Source organism: Lissotriton vulgaris, chromosome 1_1 (genome assembly GCF_964263255.1).
Source record: "Lissotriton vulgaris chromosome 1_1, aLisVul1.2, whole genome shotgun sequence".
Classification (NCBI taxonomy): domain Eukaryota; kingdom Metazoa; phylum Chordata; class Amphibia; order Caudata; family Salamandridae; genus Lissotriton; species Lissotriton vulgaris.
In genome coordinates, this window is record NC_141685.1 from 68,167,555 (window position 1) to 68,188,654 (window position 21,100).

The 21,100-nt window shown below is 48.3% G+C and overlaps 1 pseudogene; it reads right to left on the reverse strand.

Annotated features, from left to right (window-relative positions):
* Nucleotides 1-6,366: 6,366 nt before the first annotated feature.
* Nucleotides 6,367-8,633, reverse strand: LOC147737328 (uncharacterized; annotated as a pseudogene).
* Between the last annotated feature and the right edge of the window lie 12,467 nt (nucleotides 8,634-21,100).

The following is a 21,100-nucleotide window of genomic DNA, read 5'->3' on the forward strand; positions in this document are numbered from 1 at the left end:
TGGCGGTGTGTGTGGGCTGTCACTTGGCTGGCGATGTGCGTGGATGTTGTGTTGCTGGCAGTGTCCATGGATGGTGCTTGGCTGGCGGTGTGGCTTGCATGAATCCTCCAACATTTTCTTACCCAAAATATCCTGCAACCCTTCAATCTAGCTAAAAAGTCACACTTTCCTCACATTTCTGTGTGGAAAAGTTGTAGGATCACCCTGCCCGAACAAATTTCCCACCACCCAGCATTCCCCTCGACCTCCTGATAAAAATGATACCTAACTTGTGTGGGTGCCCAAAACGGACAACCTAAAAACGTATAAAATGAAAAACTGAGGGGTAACCAAAGAGGGTACAAAAGGGCTGTTTTTTTAATATAAATTAGTAGGCTGACTCTGCTTTGGGCACCCACACAAGTGAGGTATTATTTTTGAATGTATACTTTAACTTCGCATGGGTTACATCGCATGCCTTTACAACGAGGTTGTTACAACGACCGCGTTGTTACAACACAAACTATTACATTGCAAGTCTTTTCAACATTGGACTTAGGAATAGTAAATAGTATAAAATAGTATTCCTACTCCAGTTTGTGCAGCAGCGGGGAAGGTGTTGGATTCTAAATCCAACACCAGTGCCCCCCCTGCAGCAAGTCGTTGAAACGACTTGCGATGTAATGGTTCGCATTGTAACAACGCGGTCATTGTAACAACCGCGTTGTAAAGGCATGCAATGTAAGGCATGCGTTGTTACGGCTGTTTCCCAACATTTTTATCAGGAGACTGAGGGTAACGCTGGGTGTTGGGAAATTTGTGCCGGCGCAGTGATCTCACAACCTTGGCACACAGAAATGTGAGGAAAATGTGACATTTTAGCTAAATTTGAGCTTTGCAGGGGATCCTGGATAAGAAAACTTTGGGAGATCCATGCAAGCCTCTTATCCCTGGACTCTGCCGGGTGTCTTGTTTTCAGAAATGTCTATGCTTAGTAGGTTTCCCTTGAATGCCTGCGGGCCAGGACCAAAAACGCAGGTGCTCCCAATCTATCACATTTTCCTCACATTTCTGTGTGGGAAAGTTGTGGGATCACCAAGCCCACACACATTTCCTACCACCCAGAGTTCTCCCAGCTCTCCTGATAAAAATGCTACCTCACTTGTGTGGGAGGGCCAAGGGCCTGCGACAGGGAGGGTCCCAAAACATATTGTGGAGACAATAAAATTATCTGTCACAAAATTACCTGATTATGCAAGGTGGGCACCTACGTTTTTTCTCCCTGGCTCGGCGGCCATCTAGGGAAACCTACCAGACGTGGACATTTCTGAAAACTAGACTCAGGGGGAGTCCAAGGATATGTTGCTTGCATGGATTCCCCAATGTTCTCTTACCCAGAATATCCTGCAAATATTAAATTTAGCTAACAAATTACATTTTCCTGACAGTTCTGTGTGGGTTCACATGCCAGCACAAATTTCCTACCGCCCAGTGTTCCCCTCGGTCTCCCTATAATAACGATACCTCACTTGTGTGGGTGGCCAAGGGTCTGTGACTGGGAAAGGCCAAAAACATAGAGACTGAGGGAATAGCACAGTGAGCTCTAAGCCCCATATTTGTTTTTTACATTTTTAGGCGATTCTGCACTGGACACACAAACACGTTAGGTATTATTTTTAATTTTTAAAGGGAACGTTGGGTGGTAGGAAATTTGTGCCGGCATGGTCATCCCAAACAGAAATGTGAGGAAAAGATCATTTTTAGTAGCAAAATTTGAGGTTCGTAGGGGATACTGGGTAAGAAAATTGGGAGATCCACACCAGCCACAACTCCCATGACTCTCCCAGGTGTCTACTTTTTAGAAATGTCTGGCTTTGGTAGGTTTCCCTAGATGGCCGCCAAGGCATTGACCAAAAGCACATGTGACTCCCTCGCAAAACCATGTCTTTTTGTGATCGATAATTTTGAAATCTCCACAGTACGTTTTGGGCAATTTCTGTTCCTATGTTTCCCTACGTGCTGGCTGAACTAGGGTCCAAAATCCACAGGTAGGCACATTGCGAAAAAAAGGGTCAAGTTTCCTTGCAAAAAATGATGTGACCACGTTGCTTTGTGTCTAGTTTTAAAAAAAGTCCATGTTGCGTTTTGACCCATTTCCTGTCACGGGCACTAGGCCTACTCACACAAGTGAGGTACTGTTTTTATTGGTAGACTTAGGGGAACCCAGAATAGTAGAACAAGTGTTTTACTATGCATTTCTGCCTTCCAAATGTAAGACAGTGTGTAAAAAAGAAGACATTTTGAAAAATGCCCACTAATTCACATGCTGGTATTGCTACCCACAAATTCAGAGAATTCAAGTAACCGCTGCTTCTAAACTCCAAATCTTGTCCCCAATATGAGAAATATGTAGGTTTCCCTAATACCTATTTTTCACTCTTTATATTTTACCAAATGAATTGCAGTATACCCGGGACACAATGAATAATCATTGCAAGGTGCAGCTCAGTCATTGGCTTTGGGTATCTCCGGTTCTTGGTGGACCTACAAGCCCGATATATCCCGGCAACCAGAAGGGTCCTGCGAATATAATGGTATACTGCTTTAAAAAATCTAGCATAGTTTGAAGAAGTTACAGTTGAAAATGTAGGCACAAATGGCTGTTGTTTTGAACTCAAATTCAATATTTATTTTTTCAACTGTTACTTTCTATAGGAAAAGCTTGAAGGATCTACACAATTGACCCCTTGCTAAATTCAGAATTATGTCTTTTTTCAGAAATGTATAGCTTTCTGGGATCCATTATTCATTTTATACCCATTTCTACCACTAACTGGAAGGAGGTTGAAAGCACCAAAAATAGGCTATTTCCCAGTAAAATGCCAAAACAGTGTAGGAAATTTTGGTGTCCTGACAAAAGTCTACCTGTTCCTGAAAGCTGGGAAGATGGTGATTGTGAGAAGTTGGCCTGATATATGATGTTTCCAATTCTGGAACCACCTTGTATCAGTCCAAACAATCCCTTATGGTGTCTGGTTGTAAGTCAACCTTGTTAGACAAGCTATCTTAAGGGTAGCATAGACTAAGCAGCCTTAAAGGCTTAACTCAAAAAGTCGTGTTAAGCGAGCTGTTTTACCAATCACAGTCCTGTAATACCAAATGAAAGGACACCACACAAGTATATATTATAAAAATATATGTATTTATTTCTAAATTAATCCCCAGTACTCTTTATGAGCAAAGGGGCACAAGCGTTAAATCAAAAGCACAGTATAACATACAAAGTTGCACAATTATGGATGAGGGCGGGTGGCCACTCAAACCATATATTAAAAAAGTGTTATAAGAGATACCAATCGAACAGTGGTTAGGCCTAGGGCCTAGGGAATCGCTGGGAGCAGTCAGGACTAGAAATGCTGAAGTCGGGAAAAGCCCGCGGGATTCGGGTGCAGCGCTTAAAGCGCGGCTTGCACCAATGCAATGTCAATGGTGCGTAAAAGTTACACAAATAGAGTTTAAGGACACTTCCGCTGAACCTAGAAGGACAAAACTTTAGACACAGGCCCTAGAGGTGTGTACCAGTGTGGGAACACCGGCGTTGCTGTGTTACCTCACCCACAGGAAGCGGGTGCATAGGGTCGAAATGGCGTTGGGGTTCGTCACGCAGGTTCTTGGTGCTTGAAGCTGAAGATGCTGCAGGCGATGTGAAGGAGAAGTGTCCGGTGGATCCAAGGGTGGATCTGAAGTGGTGAAGACCTGAAAGCAGAGGGGACAATGTTCAAAGTCACTGACCAGTGACCACCGTGGAACCAGATTGGAACCAGGCAAAGTTGGGTGCAAACATTTGATGAGGTGTTGCTTCTCTCTGCAGCCACGTGGACACGAAGAAGTCAAGGACGTTCAGGAGTCGATCACGAGCTGTCCCACAAAGGTTCTAGCTGATGGCGGTGTCGGCAACTTGATTGAAGCAAACAGGCCTTGGCTAATGCAAGCCACGCAGAAACTGAAAAAGGCTTATTACTTGGACCAGCAAGGTCAGAGCGGGTGCTCCTTTCTACAGGAGTGAGGGCAAGTCTGGAGCAACCAGACCCGCAGTGTAAATTGTAGGTTTCGTCGCCAAGATGGCCGCTGACCACGTGGCAAGTGGCCGGGATGGCATGTCGAGTGGCACAAAGCAAAAGGGCCCCACGCAGATCGTGGAGATGCTGGAGGGCTGATCTTTGGTGCAAATGCTGCTCGGTTGTGGGGCTTCTCAAACCCCAAAGCACAGAGTCGAGGGTGCCTCGGGTGCTGCGCAGTCAGCGTCTCAGGGGTCTTCTAAGATGTCCGGTCCCACATCTCTCGGGGCCTCCACGGGTCCCTTCTTTGCAGGGACTGTGGATCGGGCTGTGAGAAGTCTGGCAGTCTGGGTCTTGTCAGGCTCTGCACTCGGGCTCCGGCGGGAGGCGGCGGCAAAGCAGACGTCGAGTTGCTGGATGGTGCCTGTGTTCACAGGGTGGCCCCTCCTAGGCCACAAGGGAGATGCTCTTCAGTCTTCTATTCATCAGAATGTCGAAGTCCAGTCGTCTTCTTAGTTTAAAGTTGATTCAGGATGATCTGAGTGCTTTGGCACTGCTCCCATTCTTATACCATTCTTGGGGGCTGGACATCCTGCTAGGTCCCCTCCTATGGGTGGGACCCAGGAAGGGGGTGGTTACACCCCTTTCCCTTTGTCCAGGTCGCACTGGACTGGAAGCCTTGTGCTCCCCAGGCACTGTCTGGTTTCTTTGAAACCTCCCTGCTACAATCCACTATCTCCTGTCTGGGGTGGTGTGACACCTCCCTGCGACAGGAAAGCCTTTGTCCAGGCCTCCTCTGCTGAGTTTCGGTCAGCAGCAGGAGGTCAGACATGTGTCTGTGGCAGAAGCATCCATTTTGTGGATCTGAGGCTCTTTTAAAAATCAACCGCGTTTTAGCAAAGTACCATGTCGTCTCCCTCTAGAGGGGTGGAATGCTACATCCGTCACCAGGACTGGCGAGGGGGTAGTATTCCAATTCGTATGACACCTTACACGACATGTTTTGATAAAGCCAAACCAAAGTTAACATATAACCGCGAGGATTATAATGCACTTAATAGTATATGGTATGGCATTATCCCGGAACAGCTTAGGGAATTGGTCCCGACCGCTGTAGACAGGCTCAGCTCATGCTAGAGCACCATCTCACATAAAACCAAGCACTCTGCCTCCAGGATTGTTAAGGCCTGCCATAGGAGTGACTGATAGGTATATATGTGTCCAGTTAGGGTTAGATATAGGCATACTATATCTAAGCAAGGGGTGATTACACCACCTTGTCCCAGCTGAGTGATCAGCCAGTTGTGTCAATTTTAGATAGCCAGCCAGGGGTGGCAAAAGATATGCTGCAGCCCCTGGTAGGCCTTGGATGCACCTATGCCCTGGGCACCTATAGTGCTCTGTACAGGGGCTGATAAGGTGACCCAAGCCAATCTAGTTATGCACCTAGGGTACATGGAATCCATTTTACAGAGAGAGCAGATAGCCTGGGACCCTGATTAGCAGGGAATCAGGCCAACTAAGTCGAAAACCAGCTAAACACAAGGCAAAAAATCTGGGGTAACCATAGTCAGGTAGCCACCTTCCTACACACCCCCCCCCCCCCCAAACGAAAGGAGATAAGGCTATCCTTGGCCAGGTAAGCCTATATTGCCTGAGTGGCCATATAAGGAAGTACCTGCACTAGCATGGGTACCCCCTGTCTCATTGTCCACTAAGCAGTCCCTCACCCTTGGGGTATTAGAGGGTCTGGGAATCACTACCTTGGGTGTGTTTATGCAAAGTTAAAGGCTGGTTTGGATATGGAGTATTGAAGTGAGGCTCCACTACTTTAGGGCTCAGCTTCCTCCAATTATCTTCCACCATGTGTGCCTTTCTTTCTTCAACTGAGTTACACTGTGCTCTCAGGGTCAGCCTCTGGCTACCTAAAGCTGGAGGCTGGGTCCCTCTGTTTGGCTTGCTGGAGGGACAGTTCAGGTTTGGGCCCTTTGGGTCCCAGGTTTGGCTGTGCCCAACAGAATCCATCTGTGGGAGGTCCCTAACTGTTTTTAAGGGGTCTCCCTCAGGAGTTTTTAAAGTGTTCACCTTACTAGGGCTACTAGTTTTGGTTCCCCTAATCTGTTGATGGGGGTGCTTTATTTGACAGGGGGCCCTCTGGGTCTCACTGTCCTTCTTGTCCTCTGCAGCCCTGGGCTGACTAAGGCAAGGTAGAGAGGGGCAGGTTACCTGCTCCAGACTGGGTCCCACCTGAGAAGGGTCCACTGCCATCAGAGGCTCTGTCAGGCCAGGCCTAACAACCTCTGGGACAGCTCCTTCATCAGGGGTAAGATCAGTTCCCTGAGGAGGCTGATCCTGTCCTAATGTCTGGTGAGGGGGAGATTTCTCTTCCTCCTCCATGCTCTCACTTTGGGTGGAGTGATCCATCATTTCAGGCTTCACAACAACCGTATCTGTTTGAGTTTGGGCTGTGGCCATCACATCCCCACCAACCTTTTCAGGAGGAGACTCAGTTTGGGTTTCTGCTGTTATCATAACAGCTTTGCTATTCTGTATTGGAAGAGCTTCTGCTAAAGATGGGGCAGAGAGTTGCTCAGCCCTACCAACCTTTTCAGGAAGGACATCTTGGGTTGGGGCTATAGCCAGTACAGCCCCACTAACCTTTCCGTTGGAGTTTACCATTTTAGAATGGATTTCCTGTTCAACCTCAGCCCAGGCTGAGATTTCCAAATCATTACCCAGTAGGCAGTCTACAGGCAAGTTTGGTGACACTGCCACTCTCTTTGGGCCAGTGACACCTCCCCAGCTGAGACTTACTACTGCCATGGGATGATTTCTTTGGATACCATCAATGTTTGTTACCTAGTATGTGGCACCAGGTAAAAGTTGCTTAGAGGGGACTATACAGTCAGCCACCATGGTGATGCTAGCCCCTGTGTCTCTAAAAGCTTCAACTTTCAAACCATTGATGATGGGTTCTTGTCTATATTGGCTCAAGGTATTTGGGCAATCAGAGAAGTTTGCAAACCCCATGCCAGTCTCATAAACAAGATCATTTGGGGATGGGGACCTGGATAGGCCAGGGTCCACCTGGGCTCCAAAAGTAAACCCACCCAGATTCCTGGGTGTGCTCCCACTTCCTGGGGGATTACTGCTGACAGTAACAGGAGGTGTTGGAGCTGGCTTTGGAGGTATATTCTCATTATTGCCATTCTTGGGACAACAGCTGTCTGTTTTGTAATGCCCAACCTGTTTACAGGCATGACAATAAGGCTTTTTCTCAGTTGAAGAAGTGTCTTGGGACCCACCCCCATCCTTGGAGTTTTGGGGCCCTGGGAAAGTCTTTTCCTTACTTTTATCCCCACCCTTATCTTGAGGCTTGGTAGACTCCTTCTTCTGGTTACTGTCCTGATTCTTAGGCCTAATCCTGGTTCTGACCCATTTATCTGCCCTCTTTCCCAATTCTTGGGGAGAGGTCAAATCAGAGTCCACCAGGTGCTGGTGTAAGAGCTGGTTCTGGCAATTACTTAGGATCTGCTCCCTCATAATCAAATTATACAATCCTGTGAAGTCATGTACTTTGCTGCCATGTAGCCAACCCTCCAGAGCCTTAGTTGCACAATCTACAAAATCAGTCCAGTCCTGAGTCTGTGTCTTCTGGGTGTCTCTGAACTCTAACCTGTATTGTTCAGTGGTTAAGCCAAACCCATCTATTAGAGCACTCTTCAGGACTTTGTAGTTTTTAGCATCCTCATGTCTGACAGTGAGGAGCTTATCTCTCCCTTTCTCTGAAAAGGAGTACCATAAGATTGCTGCCCACTGTTCCTCAGGAACCTGCTGTACCATGCAGGCTCTATCAAGAGCAGTCATCCATTTGTGGATGTCATCCCCTTCTGTGTAGGGGGGCACAATCTTTGTCAGGTTTCTAGTATTATAGGACCTGTCTTTCTCTCTAGGAGTTTTGTTGCTGCCACCAGTGGCATCTAAGCCACACATTTTCTGTTACCTTGCTAAAGCAAGTTTAGCTTGGGCCAGGGCTAACTCTTCCCTCTCTATCTGGAGTTCTACAGCTCTCATCCTGGCCTTATGCTCTCTTCTCTGGGGGGAAGTCATTCCCCTTTGAGAGTTTCTGGAGACACTAGAAATGTGAGAATCCCCTGAGGGAGATCTCACCCTTCTATTGCCTGTGGGAACTATGTTATAGGGTCTGGGGAGGTGCTGCCCCTCTCCATTCCCTAGTAGGTTCAAGTTGGTCTGATTAAGCCTGCCAACATGTACCTGGTCACCCTGTTGATCCTGATTCTCAGGCTCATCTAATTCTGAGCCCTCCTCCTCTTCTTCCTCTTCTGGAGTGGTCTCATTCTCAGGGTGGGTCACTCCATCTCCTAAGTCTAAGGGAGCTATGCTAGCCTTAGCTAAGTCATCCATTTCTAGGATAGCTATCAGGATAGGAATGGTGGGGTGTCTGCCCCTTTTTAGCCCTCTTGAAATGCACAAGGCACTCAAGTCTTTGTGGCTAAGTTTGTCATAGCTGGAAGTTGCCTTGATAGAGTCAACTGTCACAGGGACAGAGCCTGAAGCTCCACCTGCGTCAGACATGACTGCTAGTGAGGTGCAAGTGGTGCACTTACCTACACTAAGTGTTTCCTACTGTACCTTGCTAGTGAGTTGTAGTCAGAGTGTGCTAATCCCTTTAATCTACAACTACTAAGTTCAGTAGAATTTAATATGCTAAGCTTTTGATTTATATGTACCTAAGGTACTTGATGTGATCTTTCAATTTGATAAAAAGATTGCAATGGTAAAACAACAGCAAGCTCAAATCTGCACCGCTGCGCACCAATGTGAGAAGTTGGCCTGATATATGATGTTTCCAATTCTGGAACCACCTTGTATCAGTCCAAACAATCCCTTATGGTGTCTGGTTGTAAGTCAACCTTGTTAGACTAGCTATCTTAAGGGTAGCATAACTAAGCAGCCTTAAAGACTTAACTCAAGAGGTCATGTTAAGCGAGCTGTTTTACCAATCACAGTCCTGTAATACCAAATGAAAGGACACCACACAAGTATATATTATAAAAATATATGTATTTATTTCTAAATTAATCCCCAGTACTCTTTATGAGCAAAGGGGCACAAGCGTTAAATCAAAAGCACAGTATAACATACAAAGTTGCACAATTATGGATGTGGGCGGGTGGCCACTCAAACCATATATTAAAAAAGTGGTATAAGAGATACCAATCGAACAGTGGTTAGGCCTAAGGCCTAGGGAATCGCTGGGAGCAGTCAGGACTAGCAATGCTGAAGTCGGGAAAAGCCAGCGGGATTCGGGTGCAGCGCTTAAAGCGCGTCTTGCACCAATGCAATGTCAATGGTGCGTAAAAGTTACACAAATAGAGTTTAAGGACACTTCCGCTGAACCTAGAAGGACAAAACTTTAGACACAGGCCCTAGAGGTATGTACCAGTGTGGGAACACTGGCGTTGCTGTGTTACCTCACCCACAGGAAGCGGGTGCATAGGGTCGAAGTGGCGTCGGGTTTCGTCACGCAGGTTCTTGGTGCTTGAAGCTGAAGGACATTCTGTCCATCACCTGTTTTGTTTGCAAATTCGCCATAAGTGCGCTGGGGATGCTCAGACGTGGGTCCCAGGCACTCCACACCACTGGAGTCAAGCTAGCCGGGCTGATGAGAGGTGTTACCTCGAAACCGGTCCGGTCCTCGGATGCTTGATTCCGTTCTGGGAAGGACATGGCTTTTGTAGTTCGGACTGGACTGTTCCCATGGGGCACAGGGTCAGAGCTGATTTGCATATCGCCATTGGCTAACCCAGGGTGGTGTGGAGTGCAAAAAAACGATGGATTTGGGCCCAGATCTTTGGACTAGGGTGAATGTGTGACATTGATCCACATTCTGTCCATCACCTGTTTTGTTTGCAAATTCGCCATAAGTGCGCTGGGGATGCTCAGACGTGGGTCCCAGGCACTCCACACCACTGGAGTCAAGCTAGCCGGGCTGATGAGAGGTGTTACCTCGAAACCGGTCCGGTCCTCGGATGCTTGATTCCGTTCTGGGAAGGACATGGCTTTTGTAGTTCGGACTGGACTGTTCCCATGGGGCACAGGGTCAGAGCTGATTTGCATATCGCCATTGTCTAACCCAGGGTGGTGTGGAGTGCAAAAAAACGATGGATTTGGGCCCAGATCTTTGGACTGGGGTGAATGTGTGACATTGATCCACATTCTGTCCATCACCTGTTTTGTTTGCAAATTCGCCATAAGTGCGCTGGGGATGCTCAGACGTGGGTCCCAGGCACTCCACACCACTGGAGTCAAGCTAGCCGGGCTGATGAGAGGTGTTACCTCGAAACCGGTCCGGTCCTCGGATGCTTGATTCCGTTCTGGGAAGGACATGGCTTTTGTAGTTCGGACTGGACTGTTCCCATGGGGCACAGGGTCAGAGCTGATTTGCATATCGCCATTGTCTAACCCAGGGTGGTGTGTAGTGCAAAAAAACGATGGATTTGGGCCCAGATCTTTGGACTGGGGTGAATGTGTGACATTGATCCACATTCTGTCCATCACCTGTTTTGTTTGCAAATTCGCCATAAGTGCGCTGGGGATGCTCAGACGTGGGTCCCAGGCACTCCACACCACTGGAGTCAAGCTAGCCGGGCTGATGAGAGGTGTTACCTCGAAACCGGTCCGGTCCTCGGATGCTTGATTCCGTTCTGGGAAGGACATGGCTTTTGTAGTTCGGACTGGACTGTTCCCATGGGGCACAGGGTCAGAGCTGATTTGCATATCGCCATTGTCTAACCCAGGGTGGTGTGGAGTGCAAAAAAATGATGGATTTGGGCCCAGATCTTTGGACTGGGGTGAATGTGTGACATTGATCCACATTCTGTCCATCACCTGTTTTGTTTGCAAATTCGCCATAAGTGCGCTGGGGATGCTCAGACGTGGGTCCCAGGCACTCCACACCACTGGAGTCAAGCTAGCCGGGCTGATGAGAGGTGTTACCTCGAAACCGGTCCGGTCCTCGGATGCTTGATTCCGTTCTGGGAAGGACATGGCTTTTGTAGTTCGGACTGGACTGTTCCCATGGGGCACAGGGTCAGAGCTGATTTGCATATCGCCATTGTCTAACCCAGGGTGGTGTGGAGTGCAAAAAAACGATGGATTTGGGCCCAGATCTTTGGACTGGGGTGAATGTGTGACATTGATCCACATTCTGTCCATCACCTGTTTTGTTTGCAAATTCGCCATAAGTGCGCTGGGGATGCTCAGACGTGGGTCCCAGGCATTCCACACCACTGGAGTCAAGCTAGCCGGGCTGATGAGAGGTGGTACCTCGAAACCGGTCCGGTCCTCGGATTCTTGATTCCGTTCTGGGAAGGACATGGCTTTTGTAGTTCGGACTGGACTGTTCCCATGGGGCACAGGGTCAGAGCTGATTTGCATATCGCCATTGTCTAACCCAGGGTACTGTGGAGTGCAAAAAAACGATGGATTTGGGCCCAGATCTTTGGACTGGGGTGAATGTGTGACATTGATCCACATTCTGTCCATCACCTGTTTTGTTTGCAAATTCGCCATAAGTGCGCTGGGGATGCTCAGACGTGGGTCCCAGGCACTCCACACCACTGGAGTCAAGCTAGCCGGGCTGATGAGAGGTGTTACCTCGAAACCGGTCCGGTCCTCGGATGCTTGATTCCGTTCTGGGAAGGACATGGCTTTTGTAGTTCGGACTGGACTGTTCCCATGGGGCAGAGGGTCAGAGCTGATTTGCATATCGCCATTGTCTAACCCAGGGTGGTGTGGAGTGCAAAAAAACGATGGATTTGGGCCCAGATCTTTGGACTGGGGTGAATGGGTGACATTGATTCACATTCTGTCCATCACCTGTTTTGTTTGCAAATTCGCCATAAGTGCGCTGGGGATGCTCAGACGTAGGTCCCAGGCACTCCACACCACTGGAGTCAAGCTAGCCGGGCTGATGAGAGGTGTTACCTCGAAACCGGTCCGGTCCTCGGATGCTTGATTCCGTTCTGGGAAGGACATGGCTTTTGTAGTTCGGACTGGACTGTTCCCATGGGGCACAGGGTCAGAGCTGATTTGCATATCACCATTGTCTAACCCAGGGTGGTGTGGAGTGCAAAAAAACGATGGATTTGGGCCCAGATCTTTGGACTGGGGTGAATGTGTGACATTGATCCACATTCTGTCCATCACCTGTTTTGTTTGAAGCTGAAGATGCTGCAGGCGATGTGAAGGAGAAGTGTCCGGTGGATCCAAGGGTGGATCTGAAGTGGTGAAGACCTGAAAGCAGAGGGGACAATGTTCAAAGTCACTGACCAGTGACCACCGTGGAACCAGATTGGAACCAGGCAAAGTCGGGTGCAAACAGGTGATGAGGTGTTGCTTCTCTCTGCAGTCACGTGGACACGAAGAGGTCAAGGACGTCCAGGAGTCGATTACGAGCTGTCCCACAAAGGCTCTAGCTGATGGCGGTGTCGGCAACTTGATTGAAGCAAACAGGCCTTGGCTAATGCAAGCCACGCAGAAAGTGAAAAAGGCTTATTACTTTGGACCAGCAAGGTCTGAGCGGGTGCTCCTTTCTACAGGAGCGAGGGCAAGTCTGGAGCAACCGGACCCGCAGTGTAAATTGTAGGTTTCGTCGCCAAGATGGCCGCTGACCACGTGGCAAGTGGCCGGGATGGCACGTCGAGTGGCACAAAGAAAAAGGGCCCCACGCAGATCGTGGAGATGCTGGAGGGCTGATCTTTGGTGCAAATGCTGCTCGGTTGTGGGGCTTCTCAAACCCCAAAGCACAGAGTCGAGGGTGCCTCGGGTGCTGCGCAGACAGCGTCGTGGGGGTCTTCCAAGATGTCCGGTCCCACGTCTCTCGGTGCCTCCACGGTCCCTTCTTTGCAGGGACTGTGGATCGGGCTGTGAGAAGTCTGGGAGTCTGGGTCTTGTCAGGCTCTGCACTCGGGCTCCGGCGGGAGGCGGCGGCAAAGCAGACGTCGAGTTGCTGGATGGTGCCTGTGTTCGCAGGGTGGCCCCTCCTAGGCCACAAGGGAGATGCTCTTCAGTCTTCTATTCATCAGAATGTCGAAGTCCAGTCGTCTTCTTAGTTTAAAGTTGATTCAGGATGATCTGAGTGCTTTGGCACTGCTCCCATTCTTATACCAATCTTGGGGGCTGGACATCCTGCTAGGTCCCCTCCTATGGGTGGGACCCAGGAAGGGGGTGGTTACACCCCTTTCCCTTTGTCCAGGTCGCACTGGAGCTGGGGCTGGTGTGCCCCAGAACCGGTTTGACCGGATTATGCAAGGGGAAGCCTTGTGCTCCCCAGGCACTGTCTGGTTTCTTTCAAACCTCCCTGCTACAATCCACTATCTCCTGTCTGGGGTGGTGTGACACCTCCCTGCGACAGGAAAGCCTTTGTCCAGGCCTCCTCTGCTGAGTTTCGGTCAGCAGCAGGAGGTCAGACATGTGTCTGTGGCAGAAGCATCCATTTTGTGGATCTGAGGCTCTTTTAAAAATCAACCGCGTTTTAGCAAAGTACCATGTCCTCTCCCTCTAGAGGGGTGGAATGCTACCCCCGTCGCCAGGACTGGCGAGGGGGTAGTATTCCAATTTGTATGACACCTTACACGACATGTTTTGATAAAGCCAAACCAAAGTTAACATATAACCGCGAGGATTATAATGCACTTAATAGTATATGGTATGGCATTATCCCGGAACAGCTTAGGGAATTGGTCCCGACCGCTGTAGACAGGCTCAGCTCATGCTAGAGCACCATCTCACATAAAACCAAGCACTCTGCCTCCAGGATTGTTAAGGCCTGCCATAGGAGTGACTGATAGGTATATATGTGTCCAGTTAGGGTTAGATATAGGCATACTATATCTAAGCAAGGGGTGATTACACCACCTTGTCCCAGCTGAGTGATCAGCCAGTTGTGTCAATTTTAGATAGCCAGCCAGGGGTGACAAAAGAAATGCTGCAGCCCCTGGTAGGCCTTGGATGCACCTATGCCCTGGGCACCTATAGTGCTCTGTACAGGGGCTGATAAGGTGACCCAAGCCAATCTAGTTATGCACCTAGGGTACATGGAATCCATTTTACAGAGAGAGCAGATAGCCTGGGACCCTGATTAGCAGGGAACCAGGCCAACTAAGTCGAAAACCAGCTAAACACAAGGCAAAAAATCTGGGGTAACCATAGTCAGGTAGCCACCTTCCTACAGTGATTTTATCACCACAGACCCTTCGTTGATACCATTTGCAGGGAAAGAAACAGATGCTGTCTAATGCCACACTTTTTCCCCATAAAAACAAAATTGCTGAATTTTGCCTAAGGGGGAGATTGCAGGGAGCTCATAAGGGTAGAGCAACATGATGTCTAATCCATGCCATGTACACGCGCGGGTCCCGTCCCCGCCATCCACCGGGGAACAGAAATCACATGAGCAGGAGGCTATACATCAGACTTGGGTACAATTGTACATAAATGCTGCATTCATGAGGTCGCAGACGTAGTTTCTTAATGTGGGTCGAATATCATTCTTGGCTTCTATGTTAAAGATATACATATCCCAGTTCCCCCTGTGAGAGGCTGGCTTGGTATATGGTGCACACTTATTTAAGTGTAGCACCAATCCAGACTACCCTGTGGTTTGGATTGTGAAAATGTGGCCTGGTATATGCTGACCACTAGTTATAGTGGGCACCATGCACCAGTCCAAATGACCCTTATTGATGATTAGGATAAAGACAACCTTTATTGAAAGCTATCCTAGTGGTAGCTGTGAAGACCAGCCTTCAGGCTAAGTCTCAAAGGAATGTAAAGCAGCTTGGTTTACCAGATTATAACCTCCTTAATGACCAAATGAAAGGAGAACCACACAAGGTATATAAAATATAGGTATTTATTTCTAAACACTCTCTACTAACCTCTTTATGAGATTAGAGAATAAGGCACACAATATTAAAGCAATAGAACTACAGTAAATAGCACAATACACAGTGGGCCCCAGGGGGAAAACAAACCATATATTAAGAAAGTGGTATAACAACCACGATTTGACTAGACACAGTGCCTGGAGCACGTAGAATCGCTGAGACCCCAAGGAACCACCCAAGGTATTGACACAGAGGACCCACTGGGGACGCTTGCAGTGTGAGAACACAACCAAGAGCTCTTTACAATCCTATGGGAAAGTCGCGGTTGGAATTTTAACGAATAAGGACACTTAGGAGAGGACTTTGAGCAAACCCTTTAAAACTTAGAAGGTTCTAAGGCCAGCACCCATGTGAGCACCGGAGTACTTGTGCTACCTAATCCAGGGAAGCCGGTGCATAGGTGTCAAATAGTGTTGGGAATCTTCGTTGTTTTCAATGGCGTGATGCTGCAAAGTGCTGCTGCCTTGAAGAGGAAAAGTGCCCATGTGATCCAAGTCTGGATCAGAGCTGTGAAGAACCTGAAAGCAGAGGAGACAGAGTCTGGGTCACTTGCCAGTGACCAGGGGCTCCGTAGACGAATGCCACCGATGTCAGGTGTTTCAGGTGCGAAGAGGTGAAGCTTGACTCTTCTGCCACTGAGACCAGGAGATGTCGACAATGACCAAAGTGCGCAGGCGAGCTGTTCCATGAAGGATGTTGAGTGCTGGGGAGTCAGTATCTGGATTGGGGACCAACAAGCCTTGGTAACTGCAACCCACGACATTAGAGAAAAGATGCTTCGGCAAGGTCCTGGCGACTCCCTAAGCTATGGAGGGTCAGGGCACTTTTGGAGCAACCAGGAAAATCCACGGAAAGTCAAAGCTACCTTCACAGGGACCCACAGGTAGAACGGACCAGGGATCGTGAAGGGACCACGAGAGGAATCACAAAATACCAGCCCATGGAACACTTGTGGAGTATAGGCCAGTAATCTTCAGTGGAAACACTGCTCTGGGCGTGGACTACAAGTAGCCCAAAAGCACAGCCTCAGGGATCGCCAAAAAGCATATGCTGCTGCAAATGTGCATGGTGTCTAGGGATTCGGGTTGCACGGTCCCCACAAGGGCTGCGGGTCTCAGGTTTGCTGAGAGCACTGGTCGGCCTCGGGGAAGCTTAGGAACCCACCTCCTGTGATGTAAAATCTTCGGAGTCCTTCAAGAGCTGCGTAGATGCAAACTGGTCAGATGCGTGGAGGTGCCTGCCTTGCACCCTTTACTCCAAGGGAGATTCTTCAGTTGTCCAGCAAAGCGTAGATAGTCAAAGGATACTTGGTTTCTGTAGCAGAGTTTAGTCCAGGTAATATCTAAAGTCCTGTAGCCAGGGGTTCCTACTTAATACTCAGCTGATTCTAACCATCAAAAACGATGGAGAAACGGTGGCGGAGAGTTTTAAAACAGGTATGCTGGCAATTGGACACTGGATGTCGGCAAACTGTTTAAAACTGAACTCCGAAAAAACAGAGGTGGTAACTTTTGGACCTCTCTGTCCCAGCTGGTCCCCAGTTTGGTGGCCAGCATCTTTTGGAACCTTGCCAACACCAACTCCCAAGGAGAGGAACTTGGGTGTTATCTTTGATAACGACCTTAATTTCATGGCTCACGCTAACCAGACAGCTACTACAGCCTTCTACAAATTACGTCTGGTAAAAAAGATCCTTCCTTTTCTCCCAAAGAGCGCAGGCAAGACACTGGTAAGCACGCTAGTACTGTCCGCGTTAGATTATTGCAATGGCTTTTTAGCCAACGCACAAATCAGGGTCATTAAGAAAATGCAGACAGTGCAGAATGCAGCTGCCAGACTTCTTTCGGGAATGCCCAAATACAAACCTATAGCCAACACCATTAGAAGCTATCATTGGCTCCCCATCAGGAACAGAGTTAAATTTAAAACCTTATGCATAGTTTACAAATCACTACACCAACAAGCACCTCAATTCTTGAGAGACCAGCTCATGCCATACAATCCTCCCCGACCTCTTCGTTCAGCCAATTCGAATGACTTGGTGGTGCCCCGTACTAAATTGGTCACCTGGGGAGATCGTCGCTTCCTGGTCGCTGCCCCCAAACTGTGGAACACACTCCCCCAATAAATCAGAACAAGCCCAAACCTCTCGTCATTCAGAAGGCAATTGAAAACTTGGTTGTTTAACCTTTAAAAAATAGGAAGCCCAGTATAGGAGAAGTCTGCAATAGTAACAGCACCGAGACGCCTGCGGGCAATTGTTCGCGCTTTATTAAATATCAAAAATAAATAAATAAATACCCAAGGAAGGGATGGGAAAAACTCTGGGGACCCACCTATGGGAGGGTCAGGTCAGAGGGGTGGCAGATAGCTTTTCGTGGCTGATAGCTTCTGCAACCAGTTTGAGCTGGACTATGCAGAGGGACACCAAATGTGCCCCCAGTGAAGACATCAAGGCTCTCTCAGAGTGCACCCACCCAGCCCCAACACACTAAAGCTTGTCTTGGAGGTGGTCACACCTCCCTGTGACAGGATACCTATTGTCCAGCCTCCCCTGCAGGAGTTTTATCCAGCAGCAGGAGGGCAGACGCGTGTCTGTGGCTGGCAGCATCCATCTTGTGATGCCAGGGTCGAGAAAGCTGGTATCGGTGCTGTCATCTTTCTCCCTCTAGGAGGGTGGAATCATACCTCCCACACCAGTTACTGGTGTTGAGGTATGTTTCCATGCAGGCATTTTAAAGTTAGCATTTACTGTGAGGTTGTAATGCACTTGAGAGTATATGGTTGGCTGCATCACAAACAACCACGGAATAGAGGTTCCGAAGGCTGCAGAGGGGCTCTGCTCATGCAGGAGCACCCTCTCTCATAAAAACCAGCGCCCTGCCTTTAGGATTGATAAGGCCTGCCATAGGGGTGAATGATAGGTTTAAATGTGCAGTGACAAGGATAGATATAGGGAACCTATATGTAAGTAAGAGGTGCGTACACCACTTTCACAGACTGCTGTAGCAGACCTATTGTGTCATTTTGAATGGTCTCCCAGGGGTTGCATTATACATACTGCAGCCCCTGAGAGGCCCCTGGGGTGCCTAGGTGCTGGGTATATAGTATACCATATACTAGGGACTTTAAAGGGTACCCCAGAATCCAATCTGGAGTGTACCTAAAGTACATGGACAACCAATTTGAAATGAAATGAAATGAAAAGTGAGTCTCATATAGCGCAGCTGTCGCTCCTAACAGAGTCTCCTGGCGCTGTAAATGACAAGGATCAATTGTGTAGAATAAGACCTAGATTAGGTCTAGGCAGCAGGCATCAGATATTCCAAAGATCGATGTCTTTAATGCCTTTCTAAACTGTCCCTCCTGTTCAATTACTCTAAGTTCCTTTGGCATACAGTTCCAAGCCTTTGCTCCCAGTACAGTGGCTGATTTCCCACCTCTAGTTACTAATTTGAAGCCCGGCACTTTGAGCAAGCTTTCAGCACTAGAACATAGTGTTCTTGCAGTAGTATATGCTTGAATCTTGCTGAAAATATATCGGGCCCAAATGACGGTGTGCTCTAAAAGTCGGCAGTAGTAGTTTGAACAAAATTCTTTTATGAACTGGGAGCCAGTGGAGGGTGTTCAGGGCAGCCGAGGCCGATGCTCTACGTGGAAGCCCTTGGACCAGTCTAGCTGCTGCGTGCTGGTCTACCTGTAGTCTCCTCAGGATGGTTTTATTGATTCCTGCGAGGAGGCTATTACAGTAGTCCAGCCGCGATAGTATGAGAGCCAAAGCCACTGTTTTCTTAGCGGCCAGCGGTGAGAAAGCAGATAGACTGGGGTCCTGATTAGCACTATCCCAGTCAAACTAAATCTAAAACCAGCAAAACACCAGGCAAAAAGTGGGGGTAACCATGTAGTCAGATTCCACCTTCCTATATGGACAACCTTAGAAATCTCTCTAAGTGGTAGCTAAGGAAAGCAGCCTTCAGGCTTAGTCTAGGAGGAGTGTAAAGCAGCTTGTTTCACCAGTATCTAATCTGGTACTATAGATTAAGTGAAAAAGAACCACACAATGTAGTTATAACAAAAATAGTTATTTATTACAGACACTCACTAACTCAATGCAATACAGCTGACGAAATGCACAAAGACTCGGTTCAGGCAGGTTCGATGAGGGATCCTGGCCTCAGACTCGGTCTGAAGACAGTGCAGGCCTCGAAGACGTTGTAGAACTGTCTTGTATGTTATTGAACCTGTTGGAGTCTGTAGGAGCCCAGGATCAGCGATGAGGTCAGCTGTGTTGCGGTGCCTGCAGACACAGGGGAGTGATTCCTTCACTCCAAGGGAGATTCCTTTGGATGTCTTTGGATGGCCACAGGCCCAGGATGGAACCTGTATGGAGCACGGACACTGATGATGCAACAAAGAGGTCCTGAGCAGACAAAGTCTTCTCTGTTCCTGAAACGAAGTTTGAGGCGGTCAGTCTGACTCGGTCACGATGTCCAGATGGTTTGAACAGGACGCGGAGTTAGATCTGACTCAAATTTATTTATTTTATTTATTTAGTTTTTGCTATTTTTAAAGCGTACAAATACCCATACAGGTGTCTCGGCGCTGGTGATCACAGAGCTCCCTAAACTATGACGGGGGAGTTAGGAGGAAGAGAAGAGCCATGTCTTGAGGCTTTTTCGGAATTTAAGGAGCGTAGGAGCGGTTTTGATATGGAGTGGGAGGGTGTTCCACAATTTAGCTGTGGCTGTAGTGAAGCACCTGTCTCCCCAAGTGGCCTTTTTTGTCCGAGGGACGTACAGCATGAAGGCTGCGGAGGATCGAAGGGTCCTGCGTTGCTCCAATGGTCGAAGAGCTTCTTTTAAGAACTTTGGCCCTGAGTTATTAAGGGTCTTATAGGCTATACAGAGAGCCTTAAATTTTATTCGACTCCTGATTGGGAGCCAATTGAGCTCTTTAATGGGATGGGAGATGGATGTGAATTTGGGAATAGAAAGTAAGGTTCTGGCCGCCGCGTTTTGCACGGTCTGGAGTTTGTTGAGAACCCCTTCCTGAGCATTCAGAAGCAGAGAGTTGCAATAATCCGTTCTTGAAAACACTAAGGTGCTAATAAGTGTTTTGCCGGCTGACTGTGGTAGGTAAGGAAGGAGTTTCTTGATTTTTTTGAGGGTGTAGAAGGCAGATGATACAACGGCATTGGCGTTATGGTGGAAAGTCAGTTTATTATCAAAGGTGACTCCCAGGTTGCGGACCTGAACCACTGGTTGGGGGGGGGGATCCCAACTCCGGTGGCCACCATTGTGGGGACCATGTTGGTCGCAAGCTCCCGAATGTCATCACCTCCGTTTTGTCGGAGTTAAGTTTGAGGCAGTTTGATGACATCCAGGAGCTTATCGCCTTCATTCCCTCCTGAAAATTGGCTGCAACGCTTGCTCCGTTGTTGTACACCGATAGTACTAGTTGCGTGTCATCGGCGTACGTGGTAAGGGCAATACCATAGGATTTTATCACCCTCGCTAAGTCCGATACATAGATATTAAAAAGCGTCGGACTTAGCGAGGAGCCCTGTGGAACGCCGCAGGGGAGTGAGAAGGTCTGGGAGGTGAAGTTACCCATTTTGACAGTCTGGGGACGATTGGCGAGGAATGAGGCAATCAGATCTTTAGCTGTTCCTCCTATTCCCAGAGCTGCGACACGGTCGATCAGAGTGACATGATCGACCGTGTCAAATGCAGCGGAGAGATCTAGGAGTATCAAGACGGCCGTCCCTCCCTTGTCCATGGTTGTTCTGATTACGTCTGTGGCTTTCAATAGTGCTGTCTCTGTCCCGTGTCCCTGTCTAAAACCAAACTGGGTGTCATCGAGCAAATTGTTGTCGTTGATGAATTTTGATAGCTGAATGTTCATGGACTTTTCGAAAATCTTTGCTGGAAATGGGAGACAGGCGATGGGTCTATAGCTTGCTGGGATGAGAGGGTCTAGCGTTGGTTTTTTCAGCAATGGCTTTATGATCGCCTCTTTCCAGACTGAGGGATATATAACTGTTGCGAACATAGCATTGCAGATGGTAGACAACGGGGGGAAATTGCTTCC